At 40.0% G+C, this 9,322-nt stretch overlaps 1 long non-coding RNA gene across 1 annotated transcript; it reads left to right on the top strand.

The window, feature by feature from the left end:
- The first annotated feature begins 830 nt into the window (after positions 1-830).
- On the top strand, positions 831-5,258 carry LOC110262018 (uncharacterized). The gene is made up of 3 exons (XR_002346502.2): positions 831-1,162; positions 1,752-1,976; positions 2,813-5,258. It is a non-coding gene; the product is annotated as an uncharacterized LOC110262018 (long non-coding RNA).
- Positions 5,259-9,322: the final 4,064 nt, after the last annotated feature.

The raw sequence follows: 9,322 nt of genomic DNA, 5'->3' as shown, positions 1-9,322 counted from the left end.
GAAGAATCATAAGATTATTTATTTAGAAGAAACCTAGAAGTTGCTGGAACTAGAGTAAGTGACCTTATAAAAAGAAAAGCCAGTTCCCATTGCTTTGCCGTGAACTGTGGTGTAGGTCGCAGACGTGGCTTGGATCTGGCACTGCTGTGGCTGTTGTGTAGGCTGGCAGCTGCAGCTCTGATTTGACCCCCTAGCCCCATATGCCCCAGGTGCAGCCCTAAAAAAAAAAAAAAAGAAAAAGAAAAACCAAAGGATAAGTAGTTAGCTCATCCCAAAAGTCAGATGCTCTTTGTGGAGCAGATATCAAGGGAAACATGAAACTGTAGGAAAGTGAGAGGAAGAAACCAACAAGGATAATTATTTCCATGTATTGAGCCCAGTATATAGCAGATACTATCCATTACCTTAAAGCCATAACAGCCCTGCAAAGTAAATGTTATTAGCCCCATTTTACTTTTACTAATTGCATGTTATTAGTCCCAGTTAAGAGAAAGGTGATTGCTGTTCCCGTTGTGGCTCAGTGGGTTAAGAACCTGACATAGTGTCTATGAGGATCCAGGTTCAATCCCTGGCCTCACTCAGTGGGTCAAGGATCCGGTGTTGCTGCAAGCTGTGGTATAAGTCACAGTCACAGCTCAGATCTGGTGTAGGCTGGCAGCTGTAGCTCTGATTCACCCCCCCGCCCCAGCCTGGAACCCTCCATATGCTACAGGTGTGGCCTTAAAAAGAAAAAAACATAATTAAGAGAAAGGTGATTGATCTTAATCAATTTCATGATTCCATGCAGTTGTAGAGGAAAAAACTCAGGATGGCTGATTCCAATGTCTCTCATTCTATCTCCAGCTGACTCAGGTCTGATTCACTCTCCACATAGACTTCCCATGAGGCTTAGCAGCACCTCCAGGACAAGCAGAACTCAAAACTCTCCACCTCTCTCTCATTCTCTCTCTCCCTCACCCTCTCTTTCTCTCTCTCTCTTTTCCGGGTCCCCATTCAGTCCTTCTCCAGCTCCTCCTCTAGAACTCCACAGAAAATATGATTGGCCAAGGTCAATTAAATAGTTGCCCTATGGTCAGATGCTCCAGTTTGATCGAAGGGACTGAGTCTAAAAGAAGACAGAACCATGTGATTCTCCAAGAATATGTCCTCTGCAGGAAGGACTGTAAGACTCCCCTTTTATATAAAGTTTCTCTGAACCTGGCAGATATTTTGAGGCTCCGCCTATTTATAACCAGAGCCTAGCTCATCCACAAATTTTTAATCCACAAAAATGATAATATTTAAGAGAATTATTAATTAACCAAAAAGCAATACCAATGCTCTTATGTTTGTCAGCACCACTCAATTTGTTCTACTGGTTTTCCTTTCCCTTACTAAAATAAAGTGGTTACTGAACTATTATTTTTAAATGGGGTGGAGTTCCCGCTGTGGCGTAGTGTGTTAATGACCCGGCTTGTTTGTGTGGAGATGACAGTTTTATCCCTGGCCCCAGGCTGATCCTGGGTTAAGGATCCAGCATTGCTGCAGCTGTGGCATACGTTGCAGCTGCGGCTTGGATTCAATCCCTGGCCCAGGGAACTTCCATATGCTGTGGATGTGGCTGGAAAAAGAAGAAAATGGGGAAGCACTTTCTTAATATACCATTCAAAATGAGTAAGGAGGAACATAGTTTAAGCGATCAGTTTCTATAAAGTTTCTGATACTATGAAGATAGTAATTATTATTATTATTATGTCTTACTAATTATTTAGCACAGAGGCAATAAAAAAACTTTCCAGAGAAAGTGTTATTTCAAATGAACATCACAATTGAGTGCAGATGTCTTCGTGACCTGGCAATAAAAAGGGGCTCATACACAATGGATGATGTGATTCCCTACTGAATTGGGGTCTCCACAAGAAGACCTTGCTGCCAACTGTTCTTTCTTCTTACATTTGGCACATTGAAATTTCACACAGTATCTCATCATCAGAAAGGTAAGCTTCTAACTCCATCCTGTTATGCTGAATATGCAATCATAGCAAATTAATACTGTTTGAAAATCTTTTTTTTTTTTTTTTTTTTTTTTTTTTTTGCTTTTTAGGGCTGAATCCTCAGCATGTGGAGGTTCCCAGGCTAGGGGTTGAATCAGAGCTACAGCTGCTGGCCTACACCAGTCCAGTCACAGCAACACAGGATCCAAGCCACATCTGTGACATACACCACAGCTCACGGCAACACCAGACCCTAAACCCAATGAGCGAGGCGAGGGATTGAACCCTCAACCTCATGGTTCCTAGTCAGATTCATTTCCACTGCACCACAACAGGAACTCTAAGATCATTAATTTTAGAATTTCCTCAGTTGTTTCCAATTGCAACCAAGTATAATATTAACATATTTTACATATGAATGAAAAATATATTTTACTTGGCCTCCTAAAGAAAATAATATTCCTTAACATTGGTTTACTTTGGGGATTTTTTGGCTGTGCCTGTGGCACTTGGAAGTTCCCAGGCAAGGTACTGAACCCATGCCACAGCCGCTGCAGTGATAAGGGCAGACCCTTAAACTGCTGCGCCACAAACTCCCTGGTTTACGTTGTTTTAAAGTCTTTGTAACTAGGCAGTAGTATATGACTGTCACTTATTGCTAATACAACAAAATATTCTGTTGCTGAAATAGGTCTATCAATCTTAAGCTTTTATATCCAAACCTAACTTGTGAAGTATAATCTTTAAATCAAATAACCTGACTGAAATAAGAAACAATATATTATTCTGAAAGTTACTAATACTGCTTGCCCTGAGGTAACTTAAATTCTTTGTTATAGGAAACTTGTTAAAATATGGAAAACCAAACCTGAAGCCTTCTGGCTGTGTGACAGGTGCATTCTCTGGAGAAAAGATACCAAAAAATTTCAAATAATCAAATACGGCAAAAATAACAGATTCTCTTAACCATTGGGTCAAATGTTTCCTCCATGAATTATAATCTAGCCAGCCTTTGCACTGTTGTTCTCTTTGCCTGAGAAATTCAGTTATTTTAAGTCTTTCTTTATAAAAGGCCACTATGCAGCTGTGAAGAAAAAATTGGCATCACACTGATTCCTCAAGTCATCATTTCTAAATGTTTCTGCAAAATTTTGCTATAAAAAACCTTGGACTAGAAGGAAGCAAAAAGACTTTTTAAAAAATCACATAGACTGTGCCAGAGTCTGTGCTAAATTATACAGGCAACCCACAAAAATAGCTTCTGGAAACCTCTTCCTCCAGACATAACTGCCAGAAGAGTGTCCCCCCATTGCTCCTACCATGGGAAACTCCTTTCTATTAGGAGAGCTTCCCAGTCTCTGTTGCGGTGGTGGGGAGTCATGGAAACAGCAAGAATTTTGGAATCACGGAATATGGAGTTTGAATCACAGATCTGAGAAGTATTAACATGAGACCATAGGAAAGGTTAACAACCACTCTAAAACTCTATTTCCTTGTCTGTGCAATGAGAATGATAATGCCTCTTCTGCAGAGCCCCAGGCACAAAATAGTTTCAAAATAAATGGAAGTTAGTATTATTATTATTACCATGGATCAAGACTAAGTTTCATAACTATACTTCAACATTTCTCACCAAGCCATCTGGGTTTTGCTATAATTACACAGAAATGAGTCTATTAACTTGCACTGTGGCACACGGCAGCCCCCAATTATCTTTCCAGGACAAGAACAATATCTTTAATATCCATATAATGCTGGCTATAAGACAATGCTGCTTCCACCAAAACAAGCCGGATCCTAAAAACTGCCTATGGGAGCTGGTCAGAACCTTTTTTCTTCTCTGGACTCATCGATCACATATGTCTCTCAAAGGAGGAATAAATAAACCCACCAGTCGGCAAACTGTGTTAAACATATTCTCTCAGTTTGAAATTCTTGATTATACTCCCAATTGATTTATAATTTCATACGTTTTTCAGTTTTTAACTCAAATCATCTGGTATCCATTTAAAAAAATAAATCTGTAAGACCATCATATATTCCTTCAACAAGTACGTTTAGAATTCCCAACTATGTGCCGAACACAAAGAATAGCTAATACAGGTCTATCAGACTTTGCAAATTCAAGAGTGCATAAAAATATTACTGTAAGGGGACACTACTTTTTTTTGGGGGGGAATGAGGAGAATAGGAGTCAAGGGGTCTATTTAATGTGCTACAAGGGACAAATGTCCCATGTAGTCCTTGTTTCTGCCCAGCTGGAGGTAGAGTGACTCTCTGGGGAAATAAAGTCTTCCTGACAAGGAGGCTTCAATAGCATTTGTCACTATAGACTTTATTTTACCAGTAGAAAGGGAACACAAAAATGGAGCAGTAACACTATCTTGCAGGGAGACAGCAAACATCCTACAGGGCCTAAAGGAAAGAAGAAAGCCTATTCTAAGCATCAATTGATAAAACTCAGTGTTAATACGTTGTGTTTGAGCAAGTGCACAAGTTCCTAAAGGTAGAAGTTGATAGGACATTTTAACTTAAAAGAGCAAATGCGAGGAACATATTAAACATGAGAGTCAGGGGAGAGGATTCACAAAGGCCAAACTGATGCTTTACACAACATGTTAGGAAATGGGAAGACATGGGACAAATACCAGAACACAACACATCTAGCATATGTAGTAAACAGTACACACAATACATGATGCATTGGTGTGAGGAATAAAATGCAGATTGTTCTGAGAGGATAAGCCGTATTACCTTAAATAAATCTTTCATTAGGTACTAAAGTTCCTCCAAAAGCAATTAACTGTTGACGCAGGAATTCCCATTGTGGTTCAGCTGTGACAAACCCAACTCATGGGTATGAGGACTTGGGTTTGATCCCTGGCCTCACTCAGTGGGTTAAGGATCCCCATGGCTGTGAGCTGTGAGGGAGGTCGCAGATGTGGCTCGCATCTGGCATTGCTGTGGCTGTGCTGTAGGCTGGCAGCTGTAGCTCTGATATGACCCCTAGCCTGGGAACTTCCATGTGCCATGGGTGCGGCCCTATGTATAAATAAATATCAATGCAATTGGGAATGACTTTTACCTATGCTCTGCCGTCAAAAGTCTGATGCCCAGAGTAGGCAACACACAATGAGCAAAATACCTTGCAGAATTCCGTTCACATAGGACTGAATTTTTTCTGGGATTGCTGTTATTATAATATTTAGAAAAGATAATTAAAGTCAACACCAAATAGAACTAATTGAAATCTTTGTAATTGTTTTCACACAATGAGAATATAGAGATGAAATAATATGAGTTAATCTTAAAACTATTTGGTTCATTTATTTTGGATTCCTGGGTTCAATATTTCATATACATTCCTCTTTTCCACCCTCTATTTCCTTTCCTTTTGCCTGCCAGTCTCCTGGAGCTCCAGTGTTATTATATGCTATAAAAAATATTTTACTCATGCAATTGAAATGCTTTTTAACTTTCAAGCTCAGTAGGGGAAGATGGGGAGGTGTTTAATTCTCCAGTTTTATATTTTTTCATGGAAAATGAAAGTCAAAACCTGAAAAGTAGCAACCTGCAGTAAAACATTATTTTTCTTCTTTTCCCAATATGTCTAAATGGCATCAAGTTCAAATACTTTATTACAGATAATCCTAGCCAATTTAAAGGTCCAATTTCTCAATAAAACATGAATCAGGAAAAGTCAGTATCTTGCAAATGTGATTCCAAATTTTGCCCTCAAATAGTCTAACTAAATTTCCACTCACTTCAGTAGGAGTTATAAAAAGTACATCTGAAGGGAGAATTTGGCCCATGAAATTTAAAATGATTGTAGGGTAAGTAAAATGTTTCTTATGCTTATGATTATATAGTAGCTGTGGAACTTTCAAAAGGAATACATTAAAAGCCTATAATATAGAAAAATTCAACTAAAAAGAACTTGTTAATTTCACTAGCTTTGAAGCGTTTTAACACATTTTAAAGAAAACATCTAATAAAAAAGGCTCTATTCATTCATTCAAAAATACTTAGTCATACCACAACACATTTTTTGAAAGGGTAAGTATTTCCTAGCTCAGTAATATTCCATATGACAATTAGCTCTAATGTAAAATCTGAAAAAGATCCAAGTATTGCCTATATTAAGAAAGAACCATTTTGGTCCATGTAAGAAATTTAGTTGCAATCAAAGGATCCTAACACTTGTTCTAAGAAAACTAGAGATAAATAGTGAATGACTAAAATAATTTAAAAACTACCCCAAAAAACTGGCTTTATTTTTAATTATTTTCATTGGATTCATGAGCCAAAGTTTGTTTCAGATCTTTTTTTTTCCCCCTCCAATGGCCACACCCACAGCATATGGAAATTCCCAGGTCAGAGATTGCATCCAAGAGGCAGCTGCAAACTATGCTGTAGCTGCAGCAATGGGTAGATCCTTTAACCCCTTGCACTCTATTATGCCCCCACTGTGCTGGGCCTGGGATCAAACTGGCACCTCTGCAGGGACCCAAGCTTCTGCAGTTGGATTCTTAACCCTCTGCTCCATGGCAGAAACTCCCTTAGATCTTCAGTGATGCAACCTCAATATGTTTAATTACTCCAATTTTTCTACTTTAGAAAGTGCTGTGGGCATCCCTGCTTGAAATAATAGCTCTCTGTTTATCAGATGTTTTGGACTTAGATTCACTTTTGTCTTGTCTTAACCTCTTCCAAGGTTGTTTAGCCCCTCAAAGCCCCACATCTAACTATTGTTAATATTTATATAATGTCCTCACTCTAGCTTTTCTTTGCTTGAATGCACTGTAGACATCACTGCTAGATTAATATTCCTTAAATATTATCTTGACAGTCCTTTAATAAGTTGCATAAGTCCATATACCAAATGTATATTCCAAATCCTTTTCCTGAAATCAAAGTTGTCCGTAATCTGGTTTCCCCCGACTCTGCCAACCTTCTACTATTTTTTTAGAATCCCCATTCAACTGATTTCACTTATTCTCTCAAACTTTGTGACAGCTGGCTCAATGTTGTGCTTACATTTTTCCCATTGCCTGAAATGTCCTCCTCATTATTTTCTTCTCATTTAACTTCTGTCATCCTTGACAGTCCAATCTGTGTCTCATCTTTTCCATGAAACCACTTCTGATCGTCACAATTGGAAGTGATATCTCCTGCTTTTATTTCTTTTTTAATTTTTATTTAATTTTCTTTTTATGGCCACACCTGAGGCATATGGAGGTTTTTGGGCCAGGGGTCAAATTGACGCTGCAGCTGGGGCCTGCGCAACAGCCACAGCAGAACAGGATGCTTAACCCACTGAGAGAAGCCAGGGATTGAACCTGCATTCTCAGAGACACCATCAGGTCCTTAACCAGCTGAGTCACAATAGGAACTCCTACTTATTTATTTTTGGCCATATCTGCAGCATATGGAAGTTTCCGGGACAAGGGTCGAATCTGAGCCTCAGCTTGGATCAAAGCTACAGCTGCTACAATGCCATTTCCTTAAGACACTGTGCCATGCTGGGGATGGAACTTGTACCTCAGCGTCAAACCAAGCTACTGCATAGACAAGTCAGGTCCTTAACCCACTGTGCCACAGTGGGAACTCCCCTCCTGCTTTTATACAGTCATAGTTTGTTTTGTCTGCTCATTCATTTGGCACTTAATAATCACTATCTCACACTTAGGTGTGTGCGCCTGGATGTGTGTTTTTGTCTCACATTTACCTAATTAGGTTTGAAGAGCTGTGAAGGCAGATACTATGTCTTATACTTTATGCCTTTATCTAGCATCTCATTTTAAAGATAGTGCCGGGGAGTTCTCGTCGTGGCTCAGTGGTCAACAAATCCGACTGGGAACCAAGAGGTTGCGGGTTCAATCTCTGCCCTTGCTCAGTGGGTTAAGGATCCAGCTTGCCGTGAGCTGTGGTGTAGGTTGCAGACACGGCTCAGATCTCCCATTGCTGTGGCTCTGGTGTAGGCCGGCGGCTACAGCTCCAATTCGACCCCTAGCCTGGGAACCTCCATATGCTGTAGGAACGGCCCAAGAAATGGCAAAAAGACAAAAAAAAAAAAAAAAAGATAGTGCCAGAATACAAAGTGAGGCAGGTCATGCATTACACACCCCTCAGGGCTCCTGTCATATCATAGTTCACATGAATGGCTCCCCCTGGAGTTGTGCAGGGCACCACTTGCATGCTCATAAATGCCAATCTACTTATACAAAACACAGCATCAACTATTTGTGTATGATTTCTCTCTCTCTGGTGTCATTTCTCTAATGTTTTATAACAAAAATTTCTCAACAGTTCACAGCTTCCTTTGACTTCTTACTACTGAAGGGGGTAGCAGGATATGCCACCCAAAAATATGCCTTTTTGGCAGAAAGGATTATTTTAATCTGTTTATTTTTGAGAAACAGCAGGCACAGTGAAGCTCTGAACACAGATTAGAATTTCCCCCTCAGTAAGGGAAATTTACATTTATAAAGGAAATCTCCATTTGTAAGGTGCCTCCCTCCTGGTCCTTAGGAGAGAAGGTAGACCCTAAATCACTAGAAACTTACTAAGGAGAAGGCGGGGACTTCAATCTGCATAACAAATCTTACTAACACAAGGCTTTCCCTGGTAACCTCCCACAACTGACTTTGACCCTCTGCAAGACCTCAACTTCTTCCTTTTGTCTTTAAAGAAACTATTTAAGATGGTGGCTTGGGCTTTGTTGGAGAATTATTGAGTTTCCTTGGCATCTCCCATGTATATAATGAGGCATACATGTTAATAAACTTCTGTTCGGTTTCCTCTGGTTAATCTGTCTTTTATTAGTGGGAGGTTGTCTCAGCCAAGAACACAGAAAGGTAGAGAGAAAATTATTTTTCCTCACTTGCAATTTTGGTGACAAGGAACTGAAACTGGGCTGGGCTCTATGGGGCTTCTGGGCACAAAAGCCTTTCTGCGTCCCCCCCTCCATTTCTTATTTTCAGGAAATGGGTCTCATTCAGCCTGCCTGGCGTTCACTGAGTTCCAAGGGGCAGGTTCAGACAGAAACAAGGGAGGAGCAGTCAAGAAATGAAACAATAGGGCAGCCTTGGGGCAGGGTTCTGGTTCTCTCTCAAGGGATACACATAATGATGTAGACATCTTATATATACCTAAAAAAAAAAGGTATATTCTTTATGCTTCTCTTAGAAATGAATACTTAAAAATAGAATAGCTTGGGAGTTCCTATTGTGGCGCAGTGGAAACGAATCTGGCTAGTACCCATGAGGATGCAGGTTCCATCCCTGGCCTTGATCAGTGGGTTAAGGATCTGGCATTGCCGTGAGCTTTGGTGTAGGCTGCAGATGAGA

This window comes from Sus scrofa, chromosome 8, assembly GCF_054392235.1.
Source record: "Sus scrofa isolate SSC_HxYL_T2T_F1_AM1 chromosome 8, Sscrofa_HxYL_maternal_Yorkshire_Landrace_v2.0, whole genome shotgun sequence".
NCBI lineage: Eukaryota > Metazoa > Chordata > Mammalia > Artiodactyla > Suidae > Sus > Sus scrofa.
This window is presented reverse-complemented; position numbering and strand designations above follow the sequence as displayed.